This window comes from Pteropus alecto, unplaced genomic scaffold, assembly GCF_000325575.1.
Source record: "Pteropus alecto unplaced genomic scaffold, ASM32557v1 scaffold75, whole genome shotgun sequence".
NCBI lineage: Eukaryota > Metazoa > Chordata > Mammalia > Chiroptera > Pteropodidae > Pteropus > Pteropus alecto.
This window is the reverse complement of record NW_006440638.1, coordinates 9,588,753-9,611,969: the sequence shown is the minus strand read 5'-3', so window position 1 is coordinate 9,611,969 and position 23,217 is coordinate 9,588,753. Positions and strand designations below refer to the sequence as shown.

The 23,217-nt window shown below is 40.3% G+C and overlaps 1 protein-coding gene across 10 annotated transcripts in view; it reads right to left on the bottom strand.

Annotated features, from left to right (window-relative positions):
* FOXP1 (forkhead box P1) overlaps positions 1-23,217 on the bottom strand; it is a 573,767-nt gene that overhangs the window by 97,987 nt on the left and 452,563 nt on the right. The window lies entirely within an intron of this gene.

The window sequence follows — 23,217 nt, the reverse complement described above, 5'->3', positions numbered from 1 at the left end:
CCGCCCGGGCCCGCTCCCCGCGCCCGCGCCCCGGCCCCCTCCGCGCGGCAGGTGAAATCACGCTCTGGTGCAATCCTGCTTTTGTCTCTAGAGCAACTCCACTTAATTGCTGTTAACCCTTTGACCCGCCTCTGGCTGACGTCTGGGAAGCCGGGCACCGCGCGCATCTCCCCTCCGGCCGGGGCTGACGGTTTGGGGGTTTTGGTCGGGTTGCGTGTTTGTTTCGTCTTGGAAACTGATAGAGAGTTGTCCTAACCTTTCGGAGAAACCCGAGAGGCAAAGGAAGGGAAGCCGCGCGCCCGGCGCACACCGGGCTGCTCAGAGCAACTGTTTAGACTCGGAAGGGGATGCGGGGCTCAGAGAAGCGCTTTCCTCGAAAACGGCCTTTGCAAGAGAACTTTCGCTTCACGTCGATGGTTTAACAAAGCTTTGGCCTCTTTTCCCACCCCCCCCCCCTTTTTCTTTACAAGAGTCGGGCTCGCCAAAGTGTGCTTGTGCGGGTAGAGGAAAACTACCCCGACACAGGGGCTGAAATAAATAGCCAAACGTGCCTCGTCGCTGAACCAAGCTACTTCCCCTCGAGAACGACAGCTGCTAAAGAAAGCATCTGACACACGTTCGCTAAGAAATAATTCTTTAAATTCCTTTCTTATTTATACAAAAACAGCAACAAAAGCTACTCTAGATAAGTACTTTAACATGACCTCTATAAGAAACAGCCGCTGCTCTTTAATGCTATTTAAAGCTGAGTACACTGTGTGTGGGTTTTTTTTTTTTTTTTTTTAAGTCACCAATATGCTAAACTCTGTTGGCTCAATTGGCACGATTTAGGTGCCAGATTAACTTAGTCAATTTCGGCAGCTCTAGAAATCACCTCTATTTACTACCCTTACATTTAGAGAGAAACTTATTGGCCTATACTTAAAACATTTTTATTTCTTAAAAATTCAAGGAAAAGAAGTAGTGACATTAATGATTACCTATTTTCTTTCAATTTAAAAAGAAAGGCCACAAATCCGAACCCAGTAATTCCAGTATCACTTGAAAGTATTTTTCCATCTGAGGTGTTAATGCAGGTTACTACAAACCAGAAAGCATATTGATAAAACTTCCAATCAAACAAATGCTTGAATTTCAATAAGGTCAGCAGGGGAGCAGACTATTCTCCCATTAGTCTGGCTGCAAAAGAGACAAAAGCGCCAGTTGACTATCAACTTATGATCGGATGTTAAATGAGTGCAGCACAGATCCCTCTCCACCCTAAAGTGTTTTTGTGTCAGGTAACAAATTTATTAATGGAATTTCTCAGGTCACAAAAATGTGACCCCACCTTCTCATGAATATTCAATAGAGAACCAAGGGCATTCTTTTTGGGGGGAGAAGGGCCTTAAATCTGCCAGAATTTACCATGAAATCAGTAGAGTTCTGATTCTTAAAGAGACAAGGCACTCCTTTGGGAGGAGCTGGCAGGGCCCCAAAGACAGGAAATAAAAATATAGGAAGTTCTCTTCAACCAATGCACACTGAGAAAGTGGAAATGGCTATTTCAAACAACACGTGATTTTTTTCAAATTAAAATTATTTTAAGATTTAATGTAATGTCTATGAACAAAATTGGAATGCACTTTGAACAATTCATTTTTTTTTAAAGACAAGCCCTTTGTGAGGCAGCCATAAAACGCACGCATGCTTTACAAGTTTGGACTACCTTCTTTGTAGGTTAGTGTTTATCAGCTAATAGTCTCCAGAAATATCAAAACAAACAATAAACAAACAAACAAGCAAACAATGAACATGAGAGAGGCTTATGACCCAGCTGTGGAAATGAGCCTTACACAAAATAATTAGAGAGTGATGCAATGCAATAGTTACACAAGTACTGAATTGCATGATGGTGGCTCTAAGCACATGGGACCACAGAAAAGGGGGAGAGAGATCAGTGGGAACGGGAGATGTCAGGGAAGACCCCTTGGGAGGCTGTGTTTAAAGAACTGATGGTTGGATAAAGGGGAGGTGACAATATAGAGAAGGAAGTGGCTTAGCAAGCTAACTCAGATGCCACCTGGAGCCATCCCTGCCCTCTCTCCAAACATGACACAGTGACTCAAAGACAACTTCTAGGCAAGGAAATGCACCACCAGTGATAAACCTGGATAAGTTGTATATGCCCCAGCCATTCTGATGAATTCTGGACTCTCAGCATCCCCTTCCATGTGGTTCGATTGACCTGCCCTGTTCTTGGGATTCAGTGAGAACTGGAACCTCCCAACACTGGACTACAATATAAAATGTAAAACATACAGTGATTCACAAGACTTAGTTAATGCCATTTATCCATTACTATGACTGACAGGTTATTTTTAAAATGCTGCATTTGAAAGGCCAAAAAAAAAAGGGGAGGGGTGTATTTTTTTGGATTGTGAGGGCTTTAGAATGGGTTACTCAGCCATAGAGTCTCATTTAGTTTTCAAAACTTGAACAGAAATTGCAACCCCCATTTTACAGAGGATGAAACTGAGGTTCAGAAGGGCAAAGTGATTTTTTTTTTTCATCCAAGAATCAAACACACCTAGCACCACAGGCCCCAAAGGGAAGCAGAGGCAGATACTGAATAATTACAGAAAAAGAGAGCCCATGATAATATAAAATGAATACCTGGGGGTGGGGTGAGGGTGGGAGAAGGCTAATGTTTAAGGAAGAGTGAGGGAAATGCTAAATACTGTACTTAAAGTATTTTTGATGCCCACATCCTAACACCTACAAAAGATACAGCCCTTGTTCAAACATCACATATTAAGAAACCTATCAGTTGCTAAATGAGTCCATTGTGCAGCGGGCTGTGTACTTAAGAACAGATTACTATGATCCCACACCAAACTCAAACCACCAAATAACACACCTGGGACTAAAATCATGTATTATATTTGGTTCTGCTGAGCCTTAGCCTTGAATGCAGAAGAAAGTGAAAGGTTTTACTGCCCATTCAGAGCTGAGAATGGAGATAAGGTGTAATTTAAAGGAAGAGTAAGAAGGAGCGTGTCTTGTCAGGACATTATTCCCGTACACTGAAGAATGGCACAGCAGCAAAGGAGGCACCAGCAGTGGTGCCTGGCCCACGTGGTCCTCACCTCCAACTGAGGTTCTGTTTTTGTCAGAAGCTGCTTGGAAATAACCAAAGAAAGACACGTGAATGGACACTGGCTCACACATTTCTAGCAGCATCAAGAGCGGGAGACCTACCCAGATAAAGTCAGTTTAGGTACCAGGTTCTCATATGAAACAACTGTAGTTTCTGTTGTAGGAAAATTGATCTGTCAGAGTCAGTGAAATAAAAACTGATGAACATTTTGATGGGTCAAAAAATCAACTGCATGATGAGAGGCCAAGACCTTAATTCAATTCTCCATCTTCTTCCAAACAACACTTGCATTAACACTTATTTCCTCTCCCTTTTCCAATTAATTTAGTGGAGTACCCTGAACATATTCTGAAATGACAGAACTTAAAGAGATCTGACCAACTGATTCTGTGCTACAGAGAACGCGCTGACACAATGGGAATTCAAAATTCAGGCCCCTTACTCCAGAGTAAAGAGCTTGAAGGCCTTCCCAGGACAGCAAGTGTCTCCAGAGGGAGCACTGCTTTAGTATTTCTGGCATCTCCGAAGACCACCAACCCGCAGCCAATTAGAGTTACTAAATTGCAACAGCAATACCCGATTCTTAAGATCTGGGCATTTGTCTCTAAGGAGCTGCTATTCCTTCTTGATTTAAGTGGTGCTTTTACTTAAAAATATAAATTAATACATCATCCATCTACAGAGAGCTAAGGCAGTTAGCTCAATATTGATATTGTTTATGTCGCTGTTATGTCTGTGTTGACAATGAAGCTAATTATGCTTTTTTTTTTTTTCCTCTGTGCCTGCTTGGCCAAGGGAAAAGACTGTTATAGATCCTCCCTGTTATACAGAAGTTTAAATTTCTTGTTATGACATCCTCTCAATTGCCATTAGCACTCTCCCCTCCCCCCAGCACTAACTCTAAATGTAAAGACATTTATAAAACGTCAATGGTAAACAAAATCATGTATGGAAAAGAAAACAGCAACATTTTGTCCTGACTCTACATCTGACTGACAATAACAAATTACTCTCTCATTTATGATAAAGCTATATAATCCCTTGTTTTAATATAATATAAAATGTGTTACAGAACTGCTTCTACCATAAAGTTAGAGCAGATTACATTGAAGTGCACAAAGTTCTCAAAAAGGTACATGTTTTAAGGAAAGAAATCATTTATCCTTCAGATATCGGAAAAAAGAATCAGCACCACAATCAAGTGTGAGTCCTTATTTTTCCTCCAAAGAATGACAGCATTTATGGCATACCCACATGCAAACCCTCGATTTTAAGCATAAGCAGAACTCGGTCACTGAAGGGGGAAGAAAAGATGGCTCTTGGGGGATGAAACTGCATTTGAATTTTTTTTTTTAACTTTTGATTATGGAAATTGCTGAATATGAGATAAAGGTAACTGGCCACCTTTGTTTAGTAAAGTCAGCTTTTCTGGAGACCTGTCCTGTGCAGCAGGCTTGTGAAGAGGCAAAGGGATCCTGTTCCAGCTTGCCCTCTGAACAATGCTCACAGGTTTGCCTCCCATGCAACGTCACCCTCCTGTGACCCTAATTTGACACACCCTCATGTCAAAACCTTCTTTACGCCTGCCCTCTGCTGGCAAACCAGCCAGGATTAGGAAATTTCAACTACCTCAACTTATTCGAAAGACAACTTTTAAAAGCTGGAGAGAGAAAGGACACGTAATGAACTGTTAACTGGAATATATAAATTAAGACACTTAAAAAAATGGGGGAGGGGCGCCGCTAGTGAAATATGGCACTTTTAATGTAAAAACGCACATTCGTCTATTCTATTGCCTGCTTGCGCACAGCACAGGAGTGCCAAGCTCTATATTTTAGCTTGCCTAAGAGAACAACCTGTATTATGTTGGGCATCTTGCCTTCTCTTTTGCTCACTCTCCGGGGAAAGCATGTCGGCGCATTTTCAATAAAACACCTTCTTAGCAGTAAAGGGCCACTGTTCCCATTTCAATGGTCCCTAAGGTTTCATGATACAGTATATTTAACTGACTCGCAGCTCAAGTTTTCCTCTGGCATTCATGAGATCCACATAAAGGGGAGGGGGTAAAAAAGCAGAAGAAGAGCTTTTACCTATCCTTTGTTGAAGTAAGAAAACAGTTAACTTTGAAACTGATTAGCTGGCATGGCTTACACAAAACAACAGGATGCGCTCCCGTGCCCTCTCTCCACTGCAGGAACCCTCCGCGCACACTTTTGGGCAGGCGCGCCAGCAGGAGGGCTCTAGCATTAAGCGGGAATTTTCCCGCAGCAGCACCATGCTGGGGGTATGTGTGTGTGTGGGGGGGAGGGGTATTTAACGGTGCAAGTCATGTCAGTGTCAATGGGAAGAACCAGGCCTTACAAATCCCCGCATACCATTTCAAAAATATATCTCCAAGACGGGAAAATGAAGCTTAGCAGTTGCAACCTCAAAAGCATTCAGGAAGTAGCACTCTTGACAGCGCTTTAGATGCCGAGTAAATGCTCTTAAAAAGAACACCCAATCCAACCGACAATAAATCTTACACTGGGGAAGCCCGTGCAGGCTGTGGAATCCCCTCCAAAGATAATTGCCTTCCGCACTGTGTGGCATAGAAACTGCTACACAGAAAACATTTTCTGGGGCCCCGTAGCTCTCTATGAATTTTCTTTCCTTAATAGTCACCAATCTCACACGTACGTGTGCGCACACACATGCACACCCCAATCTTTAAGAACAACCACATAAAAATCCAAAAATTTGTCTTCGTTTGTAGAGAAGTTATCAGGCTAGTTCTCGGGGGTCAGGGGATGGAAAGGCGGGTTAGGCAGAGAGGATATGTGTAGGCACTCAGGAACAGAATCTGCAGCGAGCTGCGCAACCTTCTGTCTCCACTTCCCACTCTGAAGGCTCATGTGGTTTCCAAACAGTTCCAAAGTGGGATTCACCAAATAGACATAAAAAGGTAGGCAGAGCTTTTCCAGTCCTAAGTGGTCTTGAGCAGTGCCTGTTTAACCCCAAGATGATGCAAGAGTACTAGATACGACTTTGTAATGAATTAACAGAGTGTGGGCAAGTCACTTCGCCTCTCTGAGCCTACACACTTTACCTAAACAAAGAGAAAGATGGCAGAGATAGTCTCTATGGTTTCTTTAATAAGAAGAAGAAGAAGAAAGAAGAAGAAAGGAGGAGGAGGAAGAAGAAAGAAGAAAGAAGAAAGAAGGAAGAAGAAAGAAGAAAGAAGGAAGAAGGAAGATTTTCACTCTCTCTCTCTTATTTAAAATTGTACTGGATATATCAGCACTACAACGGAAGAGGAGGAGGAGGAGGAGGAGGAGGAGGAGAAGAAGAAGAAGAATAGAACTGTCATTACCGATGGCTTTTTATGTACCAGGTACATACTTCTACTAGCAGAGGACTAATCTCTATGTATTTTCTTTCTTACAATTGAGGTCCCATATAAAACTTCCAGGAATACAGTTAAAAAAAATAAACAGGGTTTTAGAGCTCAGGGTTCTTGGACACTATTATCATGTCAAGAGAGGAAGAAAAAAAAAAGGTTTTTAGAAAATTCTAAAGCCCAACAACTTGTGGGCCATAGAATAAGTCACATAATGTATTTTAAGTCTTGGTGGATTGAGCTGGGGCCTCGGGTGAGGATTCTAAAACTATCTGACTTCTAAACATGTTTATGTTCTTTGTCCTTGTGATTTTTTCCTTTTCTTTAACTATCAAAGTTCTTCTCTCTTTCTACTATGCCTGCTCCCACCAAAGTGATTTCCTGAATTTCTGGTCCTACCTCCCAAGCCCTTCTCCTGCTTCTGTCTGTTTCATTTTAGAAAGGAGAGAGGAAAGTAGATAGTTTTATACATCAGATGGCTACTGGAGGTGGTAGCATTTCCATTTCAGGTTGAAGTCATAGGTAATGTTTAGGTTGGACTGCAAAAGAAATGTGAAAGGAAGCATAGTATCTCAGAGGTATCAGACTCCTTCTGAGACCTAATAATTCTTGTCTTGAGAAATTACATACAGCAAAGTATATAGTCTAGCTCGCAGGCCAATTATTTATTTATTTATTATTATTTTAAATGGCATTTCCTCTTTAAGAAGAAAAGCAGCAGATGGAGCAGAAAGCTTTCAGGTCATATAGAACTTCCCTCTTTTCAAACAACTAAGGCATTGTGTTTGCACAATAGAAGGAATGTCTAATTGATCTTAATTAAATTCAGCGATGTCCAATTTTTGAGATGGGTCAGGACACATCTATGTAATGTCACAACCCAACAGGCTAGACCTTTGAAATCAGGGAGCTCTGTGGTTAGCTGTTCTCTGACACCCTTTTTCATCCATTCACTATCCCACTAACTTTTTCTACCCTCCAACTTTCTTCTCTCTACTTCAAGCTACTCCTGACTTCTTCCTGGCTTAGCACACACCGTGTAACAACAAGAGTAATACCCCTTACCGCTGGTCAGACTTCTGAAGATGCAAAAGTCCTGCCATATACTATCTCACCATTCTCATGAAAACCTATAATACAGGAACCGTATTATATCCATTTTATGTGAAAAGGTCAACTGTACTTTGGAGTGTGAGAGATGGGAGTTTGAATCCAATCGTTGCTACTGACCTACAAAGTAGATGAGTCATGAAAATTCATTTTGTTATCTCCTCATCTGTAAAGCAGAAGCAATCATTTGCCTCATAGTGGATATTTTTTGAGAGGGTGTCAATTTTTAAATTCATTTTCTCTGATTCCAGAGCACTGGTGTTAATATCTGATCCAATGATGGCAAGCAACTGGTCCATAAGTGTCTAGCCTAGCAAAATCGTCTCCTTTCATAGTTGTTAGGGGATTCATGTGAGATCACTTGGCTGGTGAATAAAAGAGCTGGGATGTGATTCTCTCCTCCAGAGCTTCTTTTTCTATTTTAGGAAGCTTCTTCATTTACTGGTTACAGGCTCAGGTGAGTTGGAGATAACCGCGAAACAAAGACCAGAACCAGTCATGACAAAGGAGGTGTTGGAAATACTGTAAAGAGGTTACAGGTCACAAACTGGGAGGTATGTACTGAGACCTCAGAACATGGTTTGACAAAGGAAGAGAAAATGAGGGATGGGCTGGTCCTGGTAACAGGATGGCTGAGAAATAGAGCAAATATTTACAGTGAACTCATGATAGGTTTGGCGCTTTCCATATTATCCTGTAATCCTTAATTAAAACCAAGCTACAAAGGAGACATCATTATGCCCACTTAACAGATGAAGAGACTATGGCTCTGAGAGTTAAAATTATGCAATATTGCATAGCTAGTAAGGGGAGAAGTGGGACTTGAATGACTCAAAAACAAGGTTTTTCTCCTTGTTTTTGGGTCATTCAAGTCCCAAGCTGGAGACCAGACTGAGGGCTAGAACTAAGCCTAGAAGAACAAAGTGGCTGGTCTAGTTTTACTTCCTTGGAAAACATGTAACCAAGAGTCACAGAGTCATCAGTATGAATGGAACCTGAAATAATGCAAAAGTAAAGTTCTGATATTCTCTTTGCTTCTTACGAGAATTCACAGTGACAACCCCGACTGACTACATGAATGTGGAATTGCCCCTGAATCTGTCAGTAGCCACAACCAGGCCACAACCAGGTTGGTAGGATGAGGGATGGGACAACGGGCTCATCAATTCTCTTCAATTATTTCTCCTTGATCAAGGAGCTTCTTACACTCCTATTTCCATTGCTGAGAACAGAGAAAACCACAGAGAGGTGGACAGACTTCTCTCCTCATCACCTTCCAACACATTACTGAGTACCAGGCAGTGGCCTAGTGGTCCTGAAGCTCTGGCCTCGACGGTACCCCACCTCTCCCAGCAACAGATAGTGTCTTAGATGTGTAGGGGAAACTTTAGAGTGATGGGGAGCATTTTGACCCTTATCATCAAAGGCACCGGACAATTTAGTATGGTAGTTCTGGAGAGAGACTGCCATGGGTTCTAATGCTGTCTGCACCGTCTCCTGACTGTACCTTTGGTAACAAAGGAAGAAGATATTGGGTTGTTTTGTTTTTTAAATCCAGGATAATCAGGCAGCCCCACTTTTAACTCTAGGTTACCAGATGTGTCACATCTACCAGCTAGGTCATCACTCGGATATGAGAAGGAGTTTGATGTTTGTTAAATGAGTTCTCTAGGACCCATTGGGGTAATCTAAGGAGGAGTCTTCTCTGAGTGACAAGAACATGTAGGTTGGCCAACATGAGAGCTAATTGATATGAACCCTCAACCTATGTTTTTATGATATTTTGCTACTATTATCTCTGGAAAGAAAAGCTTTCGGTAGAGCCCCAGCCACCATGCCTTCAGAAAGGGCTCAGCTTGCACCCAAATATATCATGGTTTAATGACTTAATGAACTGGTTTTAAGATTCCTTTCAAAGTTTCCAATGTCCACAGTACCCAAAGTAAGGAATGGAACTCTTAGTGCTCACAGAGCACATGGCATGGAACCAGCAATCTTTGATTATTTGCTGAATTTAAAAACAGAGACACAGACTACAGGGAGCAGAGAAGAAGGGCTCCTTTCTCAGCCTAAAGGGGCAACGAGACTTCTAAAATAAGACAAGGTAGTTGGGCAGACAAAGCGGGGGAAAATATTTTAGCTGCTGTGAATAGCACGTGCAAACATTCACACAGGAGATAACAAGAGCCGTAACATTGGGGAACTGTGAAGGACCCAACAAAGCTGGGCAATTATAATTCGTGGTATATCTTTTTTTCCTTTGAGATCAAAGTGTATTTCTTCTTTTCCCAATTTCATCTGTATTTCCTATCTCAAAATGTACGCGTCTCTTCATCTCTTCATTCTTCCTGTATAGGGCATGGTCTCTGTTTCTCATTCACATCATGTCCGGTATTTAACAATCTCTCCTAGCCTTGACCTCAGCGGGATCACACATACACACACAAATACACACTTTCCCCCCAAGTTTGCAGAGTTTGATGTTCTTTATTTCTATCCTGGCATGCTCTCAAACCTATGATTTTGATTCTTTCGTCCCAGAGATTTGGACTCAATGGATGTGTGATGCACCTCAGTAATTTTTTGGACGGTGAATTCGACTTACACCCAAGGGCTGGGAACCACTAGCATAATGTTAAAGAGCCTGGACTCAAGGAGTAGATACTTTGGTCACCAAAGGGGTTAAATAACATCCCATCAGAGAACGGAAGAGAATTCACTCCATACAGGGGCAAACTCACAAAGCATTAAGGACTTGTATTTAATCCCTTAGGAGAGGAAACAGAACTCCAACAAAACCAGCACAGTCAAGGCCTCCAGTGGGCTTTCACATGTCATTCCCTCTTTGCAGCAAGGCTCCAGTCGCTGAACTGTGAGGTCCAGTCTTAGTGCACTTTCTCGAAGGCAGCTGAGCTGTGCTGGGGTGAAGGAGGCTCTTGTTAATTTTTATTCACTGTTCTTTTAAGAACTAAGTGTGTGTGTGGGGGTGGGGAGGGGGGGTGGTCCGGGAGGGGGAGGCAGGAAGAACAACTAAAGTCCTGTCTAGTTTTATGAAACCGAATGTTACAGAGAAAGAGAAGGAAGCCACGGCTAAACAAAAAGTACTCCTCCATTAGGCAGATCATTCTCTGACAGAAAAACAAACGCATTCACGTGTAAGAGAGTGGAAGAAGCCACTCCACTAACTTAGTCATCTTACTATCCACAGCGTTGCATATGGGTTGGTACTTCCTTGACGTCTATGCCAGTCATTTCAACATTCTATCAAATATCAGTTCATCAAATGCCAAAAAGAGTGCCCTGTACTTTATAGCCCCTTAACAAATATTTGATAAATTTATAAACAAATAAACGATGAATGAATTAATGTTTTCTTCTTCCCTCCCTCCCTTTGCATTTCATTTGCATTTCATGTGTGCATTTTCATTAAACTACAGGCTCTAAAAGATGAATTCCGTATTTTTCTTCTTCTCTCTCAACTTGTAGTACGTGGCACAGCATAACGGAAAAGGTAGCTAAGTATATGTTAAATTATAGCATCGCTGTAGGTAACATGCACACGCAATGACAAGAAGGGCATTTCTGTATTGCCACGGTAGGGGCTAAAATCTTATTGATGACAATTCAATGATGGAGTGACCTCACATGCAAAAAATGAGTTCATACAGATGTACTGTGATTAGTTTCTCAACTTGTGCATTTCAGCGTTTCGCAACACCTAAACTGGAGTGCTACTGTAATCATTTGACAATTACCAAGACTGGTTTCATGCCGGGGAATATTCACATTTATCACCTGTTTCAGAGTGAAAACACTGGGAGAGATCAGGCACGGGGAATATTCACGTTTATCACCTGTTTTAGAGTGAAAACACTGGGAGAGATCAGGCACAGTGTCGGTGCAGGTTCCTCCTGCCACTCTTACTGAGAACCTGATACGGTGCCTGAATCTCAGTATGCGCTTCATAAACACGTCTTTCGATGCAAAAATAAACAAACTTACCTAATCTATGCCACAACTCGGTGAAGAGATCCTATTATTAGTCTGCGTTTTATATAGGTGGGGAAACTGAGGTCCAGAAAGTTAAATAACCCACTCAGAATTAGGCACCTGTTACCTGGAACCAACATTTAACTATAATGCCTAGAAAGATTAAACAACATGTGAAAGACACACTAATTGCTCATTTTAGGGCAGGACCCCCAAGTTGGGTCTTGCACCTCTTTTTCTTGCATCTCACTAGTATGAAACACACCTTCCCAATCACCTCTCCTACTGGCTTTTTTCCTTCTCTCTGAAGAAACAGACGTGGCTAAAAAAATTTCCAAATTAAAACCTGGCAATGGTTTCTATATTCTTGTTTCCTAAACCTATAAATCAAAACTGTCTAAACAGGTCATAAATGTTCCTCGGCAATATAATGGGAAAAGTTCTGATTTATGGTGCCGGTAGAATAATTTTAAATAATTACATAAGAGTTTTGAAAAATGCAATTAACACCTTTGGAAGTTTTTTGAAATGAAAATGAATCTCTGGAGATGACTGTTCCCATACATAAAGATAGCCAGTTAAAAAATAAAAATAAAGCTACAAGATGCAACCATGTCTAAACGATCTTATGGAGACAAGATATAAGAACTTTTATTTACAATGAGAATTCACTAGCATGACATCAATACATGTTTTAACTCAGATGACTTATCGCACGATAACAGCACAATTAGCACATGTCATTTCTGAACATCAAAATTAAATCACCAAATAAACATCTTGTTTCTATTCAGCCCCAGATGATGCCTCTCTCCCTCTGTACTGGTTTGACACATCCTACCATACTGTCCTTTAAACACTTCAAATCCTCCTACCTGCTCTTGCAAATCTGGCCAATGTTCTTTCCTTCCTCTTTCTCCTCATTTGTGATTCATCTCCTCCTTCAAAATCCAACCTTCTACAGATGAAGTCACTTCAAACATCCTTCCTTAACCCTAACTTCCCTGGGTACCAAAAAAGGCTTCTCATCTTTGAATTTTCTTCTTCAGTCTTACACCAAGGAACAGTAGTTACGGTTTTATTTGATGAACTAATTGTTCAAGCTCACTTAGGCTAACAACCCTTCTTCTTTGTTCCTCACTCAATATTCTTCATGGTTGGCCCATCTTACCCATACCCTCTCCAAAGCCTTTATTTCCACTTTCGACATGAAGTAGCTTAACAAGGCCACCTCAGACTAAACTAACTTTTAAATTAAGTAGGCATTGCTTAATGCTACCTGTTATTCATTTTCTTCCAGATTTATCTGGGATTAGAACACTAAGCAATACTGAAGCAGCACTTGACTTTCCTTTCCACAGGGTTCTTTCGGATCCAATGGGAATTTGAAAAGTGTTACAACACTCCACAATTCATACGTAGAAATGGTCCAAGGTATCTCCCCAGACCTTTCAATCACCTGCGCTTACACTCAGCGACTACATAAAGAGAAACTCTCAGTCACTATTTTGGCCATGAGAATAAAGAAAAAGTCTTAGAATCATAGAAACTTAGATCTGGCATAGACTTAGAGATCATTTTAATCCCACCCCCTCATTTTCCAGATAAGAAAACTCATGCCCAGGAAAGAAAAATGACTAGCCAAAGGTCATACATATGAGTAGTTACTGGCAGAACCGACACCAGAACCCAAAACTTCTGACTCCTATTCTTTCCATTGCCTCATATAACCCGGGAGGGCAGATACACGAACCACAAAAACTACAATAATCAACCTCTCACACGACACTTTTTTCTGGTTAGGGGATATGTACAGAGACAGTAGTCTTTCTGTACTTGTTGGAATCAGCAGTGCTTTTTATTTTAACTGTAAATTATGAGTGAAAAATATACTGAATTATTAACTTACCAAAGGCACAGGATGCCAAGAATTAAGTCATCTTCCACTGCCGCTCGCTAAAATCCACGTAACTCTATTTGAGCTGAGCTGTCCAATAGGGTAGACACTAGTTACATGTGACTATGTTTAAATTAATTGTAATAGTTCTTCAGTCATATGCGTCAACCGTAGAAAATTCTATCAGACAATGTCGATAGTCTAGAACATATCATAAGTCTATGAAATGAGCATAATTTGAAAACCGCTACAAAGATGAATTAAAAGTTTGAAATACAGACTTTTTCCAGCAACATGGGACTTGCAGAAATATTCTAGGCCAACTGTATTTGGTTTCTGATAAGGAAACTGAGTCTTGGAAAATGTATTTCCATTGCTCTCCTAAGATTTACAAGCAGATAAATCAGAGGGTTGAGATTAAATGTCAAAAGTTGCACCAACTCTTATGGAGTTGATTTTTTTTACTAAACTTGCTGACTGGCTTTCTACTAACAATGTGGCACACTTGACTCTCTTTAAGATGATGAGGAATAAGCTGTCTATACAGCATCTATTTACTCCATCATCTTCTAAAAGGAAAACGGAGGTATGACAATTTACTCCTTATTTATTCTGCACCTACGTGGTTTTAATAGATCCAATTCTAACCAGGGGAATCTGGAGGTGGGCACGTGGCCCAATCTCAGCCATTCAGCAGATTCCCATCCCCTTGTCCACAGCGATTAGTTCAGGCATTGATGGTTCAAATCATTCTGTCAAATTCAGACTGGCTGGAATTACTGGGTGAGGTGCTCTCTCTTCTGCAGGATTTGTACAACTATAAGTATGTGAATCGGGGGCTCTCAGAGACCATCTTGCCTCAGGAAAGGGAGGATCTGACAAAGAATAAAGCTAACACCAAAAAGCAGCTGAATAAAAAATGTAGCAAGGCCAAGTTCTGATGATATTATTTGAGTGCCCAGTCTCCTCTGTGTCTGAGGCCAGGCTAACTCTTGAACTTTGAAGTTCTGTGAACCAACAGACTTTTCTCCAACTCACCAGCCAGTCTAAGTTGGGTTTTGACATTTGCATGTGGAAAGGTTCTGATTAATACAGGTAACTCTTTCCACAAGGAAATTAGGAAGTAGTTATATATTAATACTGCCAATCAACCTTGAAAAGTTTAGCAAGAGGGAAACACCAATTACAAAGCACATGATGGCAGTTGCAAATCTTGGTTCATATAATGCCATTCTGGGAGGGATTCCCCAAGTCAACCCAATTATACGTAAACTGTCCCAGCCACGCATCAATCACTAGGTTTCAATTCAGCACACGTGCATTTTTCTTTCGATCACCCAAATTTACAAGTTTCTTATCAGGTAGGCTTGCAACATCACTTTAAAAATTTATAAAGTGTCTTCTACTCATAGCCCTGGGAATTTCTTTAAGATATTTTCATCATCTAAAAAAAAAAAATACAAAAAAATTTCCCCCGAGGTCTCATGATGAAAGACTAGACTTCTTGGTCCAATGGGTTTCCACTCAAAATTCTTTTACTGTCCTTTTCCACAAACGCTGCACTGGTTCCTCACTCTTGGGTCTATTTCTCCCTTTTTCCTGAATTTGACATTAAAGTTTCTCTTTTTTATTCTAGGTCCAATTTCCCAAACTGTGACCATCATAACATCATAAAGTCTGACAATAAATAATTTACAAAATCGGCTAGCAAGTATTTTATCGTAATCCATATGTTTTAAGGAAATACATTCTGTCTTCTGGTGGCCTATTTTACAATGTCCACTGTGTAAACTATGCTGATTGAAATCACCTTCCGAGACCAGGACATTCTGACGGGAGAGGTTTTCAACAGATTAACCTCTCCTTAAATAATGGTAATCTTTTAAAAGGCTTTGATTTCTCCTTCATAAAATAAGTTTTAAAAATTAATTATTTTTAAAAAATATGGATTTGTACATGAAAAGCTGTTCTCCATTAGTGCCTGTTTATTTTATTAAATGATCTTGTAAAAATCCACTCGTTTCTATGCTGTTGTGCTTTCTGTCCAGCTTGTCAACAGCTCAGAGCTACTTTTTTTCCTTCTATTTAATTTTTTTGCTTCACCTTATTAATATTCAGCATCCCCAAATTTCATTTATTCTCCTATTATCATGAAATTCTAGCCAAAAATTAGTGAGGTTCTGTGGCTTTATATTTTTAATAATGATTATTAAAATTAACTTGGTATTTTAAAGTCATCACAAACAATTCCATCAAGTTCTCATAACATTATTGGTATCTTTTGTTATGTGTCACATGCTGGTGTCTCTGGCTGGATGTTTTATGTTCCACTTCTCATTTGGTCCTTACCTTAAGTTTGTAAGGTGGGTATCATTTATAGCCATTTAATAGACATACAAAAAAGTAAAAAGTTAAATATGTTGCCTAAGGTCACAATGGCAGGTCCGGATTCAGACATGGTTCCCTGCTTCCCTAAAGCCTGGACTAATTCTCTTTTGACTACATGGCCAACAATTCTAGAATATGAACTAAAAATATCAGATTGAAATCTTTCATAATTGTTTTGACACCTGAAAGCAGTGTCTCATGTTGCAGTTGGCCTCTCCCATCTTTTGTCATTTGGCAAAGGGGCACAAAGGGAGCTCTGTCCTCTCTGATTGTACCCCTCCAGTACTAGTTAGTTTATCCATCCAGGATTGCTAGTTAATTCCATATTAAATAGATCTGTGAGCCTTGCCGAAAAGAAAATCTAATTCTCTGTTATGAGACAAGGCAATATATACCAATGTCGTTATTATGCAATTACTGAGAAAAAAGTGTGTGTGTGGGGCTGGGGGGCGGGGGGACTCATTTAACAAATGTCATGCTAACTTTATCCTTGGAGAATCTGGAATAGTTGTTCCCTTTTCTAACCGCCAGTGTCTCTGGCTGGTCCGGAGATAAGGGCTGCAATCCCAGGCTAAAGAAACCATCTCCAATCTCTCCAAGTCAGTCAATGACCGGCAGGGATTGAAATTCTGAGTTCTGTCTGGCCAGACACTTTTCAAGAATGCCTCTCTTCCAAACCGTGAGAGACATCTAATGCGACCCTGCGCTGCAAACTTCTGCAGAGCAAAGTAGAAAACCAATTTAGGTAAAATTAAAAGCTATTTGTTTGATCCATCACTTGCTTCCACTGCATCCTACTTTCAACTGTAACACATTCAGCTGGAATTACAGGCTAACTCTCCGTCTGGCACTGGGGCATAGATTCTATCTATGCAGAACCATGGAGCATGAACATTAAAGAAAAATAATGACTTCGTAAGTACCGGATACCCTACGCAAACATAAGCTACATGTGTGTTCACAGATGGAAACTAACGGCTGTTTACCCTGAAGGCCCCATAAGGAAAATGCAGTCACCTTTACAGTAAAATGCAACTTACTATACAACATGCAACAAAGTGAGATGAACGAGAGCAGAAATGAATTTCAACAAAGAGCTCTCAGAAGACCTTTGGGAGCGTCCAGGCCATTGGAGAATGGCGCAGGCTTCATGCAGCTGAACTGAACGACTGATGAGAGCTTAAGAGCAAGGTAGCAAAGAGCTGCAGGCTCAATTCTTCGCTGGGTGAGTCTTGGGATAGAGATCATGTAAATCGTACTGTGTTTCATTCTGGAAGCGAGCTTAGCAAAGTGAGAAACCTAATATTGGTTATTTGAACAAAAGAAACAATACAGGTGTTGTCTGGCATAGGGCTATGCAACATATTAAAGTCAATGTAAACACAATCAGGCCTCGCCAGAGCTATTCTGACCATTTCCCGGATGCAACAAATATGGGCATGCATTCCTTGTCAGTGCATCACAAAACGACAACAAAAGCCATCCAAAGTTTCCTGTTGAGAGATGCCAGCAGGTACTGACAAAAGCTTAATAGTGTCTTTCTGAGACTTCTGTGGTTTAGCACTTTGTCAAAACAGGATACTATTTAAATTAAAATTTTACTGATTCAAGTTCAGAAAAACCCTGCTTTGCTGTTTTTTATAGCCAAATTCGTGGGTGGGGAAACTTTGACCTTTATTTTTTCTTTTTTTTATGGTACCGTATGTGGGTCTGAGAAGGTACTATATTTAGCAATCTAGTTTTGAGAACTAAGGTGTCTAAGCAAGATGACTATCACTTTCTATGAATTACTGTACATGTGAAATCATGGGCTTGTTACATTATGCAAAAGCAACTCAAGTGAAACAAACACAAATACTGTTTGCATACATGGTTTTGTAAAAATCTCTGTGGGGAGAAAAAGGGGAAATACACATAGAATCGCCACAGCATAATGTGCTTCCCATGTGAATCTTGTTCAGCACGCACAAGTATTTCTTTTGAGAAGAGGGCTAAGCTGGACTATAAGACTGTGGTCAAGAGAGCAAAACAAATTTCAATCCACAAGCAGTACGGTGGTGAGAGAACCTTGGTGCTGGGAAACGGAAGGAGCCTCAATGAAGCGTGGAAGCACAGAGAGTTAGTTTCTGTCTGAGGGCTTTTCCACCTGCTGTTCCCCCACTCTGAAATATTCTTCCCCTAGATACTTTCGAGACTCAATCCCTCACTCAATCGAGGTTTCTACTCAAAGGTCACTTCCCCAGGAAGGTCTTCCCTACCCAGCCAATCTAACATGAGAATCTCATCACTACTGTCTATATATTAACCAGCGTTGCTTTCTTATTAGCTTTCATTATCACTTGACATCTGCCTGGTCTGCTGCTCACCTTAGGCCCCGGTAGAGTGTCTGGGCCAATGCAGCCACCAATAATTTGTCAGATAATGAACAGGGAATCTCATGAACAGTCTATTCAAGTCTCTGAAGAGACCTGATCTTTTAACCTTCTGTGTGACTACTGAACTGGACGCAGCAGTGACAAAACCACTCCAAAACTGTCAAAGATTGAAACACTGGAGAAGCAGTTTGACGGAAATACTAAACTACTTATTTAACCTTACAATCACTTTGTGATTATCTTCTAAGGTCTTACAGCTTTGAGAAAATGGAATCTCTCAATGTTCAAGGGAGAAAGACTGGAGAAAATTTGGAGAATTCGAGAATCTAGTTCCTCAAAGATCTTGGTGCAAGTCATCTCTTCTTTTGTCAGTATCTCCTTCTTATTGGTCGCAGAAAAATCTTTTAGTGAGGTGAACAATACTTTGGCCAATGACCATGAACCAACAGTGTACCAGTGCTCAGGCCACATGTTTGCCTTTAACTTTGTTTTTCTGTTCAACACAGCTGAGAGATTGTGACATTATAAGATGCTACACGGGCTCACTCATGCAGTGACTCTAAACAGGGCTAATTCTCCTTCTTATTGGTCGCAGAAAAATCTTTTAGTGAGGTGAACAATACTTTGGCCAATGACCATGAACCAACAGTGTACCAGTGCTCAGGCCACATGTTTGCCTTTAACTTTGTTTTTCTGTTCAACACAGCTGAGAGATTGTGACATTATAAGATGCTACACTGGCTCATTCATGCAGTGACTCTAAATAGGGCTAATGAGGAGGTTGGAATTGGTGGAACCCAATCTTTTTTTTTTTTTTTTTTTAGGATATATATGCTTCGTTTAGTCTTCGTTTATTGGTCTGCGTGACCAATAAATATGACAGAAAGAACAGTATATGATTTCTAAAGCTAGGTCAGAAAAGACTTGGATCACTCTAGTGAAAGCCAGCTGCCATCTTATGAGATTCTCAAACAACCTATGGAGAGGTCCTCACCATGAAGAACTGAGGCCTTCTGCTGAAAACCTTGTGAGCAAGCCATCTGGGGAGTGGATCCTCTAGTTCCAGTCAAGCCCTGCCTCACATGTTAACTGCAATTTCATGAGACTATGAGCCAGAACCACCCAGCTAACTTACTTCCATATTTCTCCATATTTCTGGCCTGTAGAAAATGTGTGAAACAATAAAAGTTAACACTGTTGCTTTAAGACACTAAGTTTTGGGGTAACTAATAGAGTATCCGAACCTTGTAAGAGAAAACGGGTCTCATTTGGTACTTTCCTCCTGCAGGAACACAGACCTCCAGCCCCAACCTTGCCACATGGGAGCAACCACTGCACAGAGACTTAATTAATTAAGAAAGCTGAGGCCCAATTTTCACATGGGTAACCAGTTAAAGAAGACATCAAATATACAATCAGGATGCACAGAACTCCAAGAATCCAGAATTCCAAAATCCCTGGGCTCCAGTTGGCTTGTCACAGAACACTGATGCCCTTCTGACTCTTAGGTAGACTGTTAATGAAGCTTTGGGCCACCTAGAGGGATTGATAGCAGACTGAATCAGTCCGGTTCAGACTGACAGCAGACTGATCAAGCAGGTAACTGAAATGAGTATAGCAGTTTCTTTGAAGTCCACGGCAAAGTGGAAAGGAGCACATTTCTGAGCTCCAGAAAACTGTTGCTATATAGGAATGTTCTTTTAACCAACCTTGGAAAAAAAAAAAAAAAAAAAAAATTTACGATAAATTGGAAAAGAAATTTTAACTGGAAAATTCCAGATGTTTTAACCTTTGCAACTAATTCCACAAAATGTGAAAAACTGTGTGCAAAACAGTCTAGCCAGTAGACCATCAGTTTACAATCCCTAGTGGAGAATCAATTTCTTGCTTCCCTCTTTCTTCTCCCATTATAATGTAAATCTCAAAATTCCTATTTTCAGTAAATTTCATTTCCTAAGCTTCTTTCACCTTTTCTGAGAAAATTCCACACTTTTTAACAAAACATTACTGCCTTGCTTATGTCAAAGTTGTCATTATGGCTTTTAGAAAACATTTTCCCCTTTTTTCATAAATGCAGTAAATAATGTGATAATACAGAAGTGAAAGAACAAGTCTCCTGCAGGTGTGAAGAGAACCACCCTTGGGAGAAAGGGGAACAGGGCAATGAAGAATAACAAATTACTTAGTCCCCAAGAGAAACAAGTTCACTCCAACTAGAAGACCTCATCAAAAGACAACTTTAAAATCCAAGCTTCTCTTCCCAACACATCAAGGCCCAAGAAAAGTAAAAATTACAAGGAAATAAGAGTACTCCCTGGTCCTCTTTGCACACTGGTAACTATAAAGTCAGATGAAAATAACTGCACAAATTCCTCCTGAGAGTGGACAGGTGGGGCAGGTGTGAGAAGCACAGTTATGAAAAGGATTTGGAAGCAAAAAATAAAGTTCAAAGATTTGGCTTTTACAAAAGCCAACAGAGAGTGCCAGTCTCTGCCCCGGAGAGAGAAGGAAAGAACAAGGACCCTGATGGGACCCCAGCGCGGTATCAATGGAAACTCAAGGTCACGGTCCTCCCCCTCAGACTGAAGAAAGGAGGCGGCTGGTCTATGGGACCAAAGTGAACCTTCGATAGAAGGAAACTTTCAGAGGAAATGATTTAAGCTTTTTGGTGAGAAGGGTCTTTTTCAAATGCTCTTTTGAAGTTCTTATTTCCATCTTAAGTTTACACAAACAAAAATAATCATGTTTTCAAAGGGTCTTGCGGTTCACTGTGGGGGAGGGAGTTTGGCTTGGTTTTCTTCAACGAAGCTTCCAGGTCTTTGGAGTTTTTCCTTATTTGGAGGGAAAATGTAAGCCCCCAGGCACTAGATGTCCCAGATTACTGCTATAGTGTCCTGTAATGACAGCAATGCAGTAAAAGAAGGATGTAGAAGATGTAATAAGTGGCAAGGAGTTAGAGAGATACACTCTGGAGATGTATGAAGAAGCCACATTAAAAGAGACTAGATCTTTCGTCAGGAGAAAATATTTACCGAAATGTTTTAAAAGCAAAAGAACATTCTAGAATAGCATTGTCCAACAGGACTTTCTATAATGAAAATGTCCTCTCTTTGCATTGTCCAAAATGGTAGCCACTAGCCACATGTGGCTACTTAAATTTAAATTATTTAAAGTAAATAGAACTTAAAAATTCAGTTTCTCAACTGCACTAGTCACATTTCAAGTACTCGGTTCCTTTATGTTCCCATTGTTCCTCATATTCACACCTATTAGTGCATTTTCTACTTCATATTTTAATTCTCTCTCTGCAGTTTCAATTCTGACATAAGGACTAAGAAATATTCAATTCTGTACTCCAGTATTAAGTAGGGTGTAGTACACAATAGTTAAATAAGAAATGCTAATATGAATGGATGCATGAATAGATGGGTAAATGAATCACTTAACCCTTTAGTCCACTCTCACATTTACTTTCTAGAGGCCTTGCTGTCAGACAGAATTGCTATGTCATTTCCACCAAATTCTAATACGAAATGAATCCTAGATCTTGATGAATATAATTAATAAAGATAAAAAAGAGGCAGATCTTGATGATGATGATGATGATGATAAACATCAACACTCTTCTCATGAGAACACTATAGTCTTGGCTCCCAAAGACTTTGTTCTCTATCAGTTTCCCTCGAGACCCTGCCTTGCTTTTTTCCAACATTAGGTAAAAAAATTATCTTCTTGTTTCATCTATTTTTCTCTATAAAATGAGTAAGCTGTTAGATGTCCAAGCTTCTCCTCCCAAAGATGTCCTGAATTCAAACCTAAAGTTCTAAACCAGAAATCAGGAAACTTTTTTCTGTAAAAGGCTGGATAGTAAGTATTTTAGGGTTTTGCAGGATACGTAACTACTCAAATCTATTGAAAGCGGCCACAACCAACAAAACAGATGACTGGCTCTATTCCAATAAAACTTTACTTGTGGACACTAAAATGTTCATTTTGTATAATTTTCATGTTTCACGAACTATGATTCTTCTTTGGATTTTTTTTTTCAACCATTTAAAAATGTATATGGCTTGTAGGTCCTACAAAAACAGGCTGTGGTATTCGGCCCATGGGCCTTTTTTTGCCAAACTTTGTTCTAAGGCCTGTTCTCAGCTCACACGCTTCATACACAAGTTAAAGGTCCTGGAGTCATGGAGATGGAAACTAACCCCTCTTTCTAGACAATGAAATATTCAAGAGTTCTACAATCCAGCAGCTCCAAGGGCCAACGGGAGCCAAACCAAGGAAGCATTGGTTTCAAAGGGGGTAGTGATGAATGCTGGAGGTGAGAGCAATCCTTATCCATCCACCCTGATAGCAGCTCCAGCTGTTGTCACCATCAGCTGAGCAGACAGATGAAGGCTCAGCTGGTCTCAGAATCCTTTTATAAACCAGTTTTGTCCAGACTTCTATTAGTCAAAATCCTGATCTACATAAGGGTTTCTGCAAGCCTGTTAATTATCCCTTTGATCTGCAGTTATATTATCTTCAATTAAGCATTAATATATTGTGCATGAACTGACACCATGTCATGCAAAATGGTAAGGCTCCTGGAATACATTCCAAAGCCAGTATTCTAAATAGAGCTGTGTAGGCAGTGAAATATTTATCTTCAAATTCATCTGTGTACATTTTTTAAATTACTGCTCTCTAAATTTGCTTTGAAATGTCTGACCTGCTGTTCATAAGTCAAAAAATATAATCTCTCTTTTGTAGAATTCCAATTGGTAAATTGTGTTAAAAAATAAAAAGTCAGATTGGCTACTTGCTGTTAGATGGTGGGTATTCAGGCCTCACATAGCTGGTGTTACCTTAAAAAATAATTGCCCTAAATGCCTTGTGGACTTCATGGACCATGCTGCTATAAAACTGTTTTGCCTTCATCAATTAACAGTCCAAA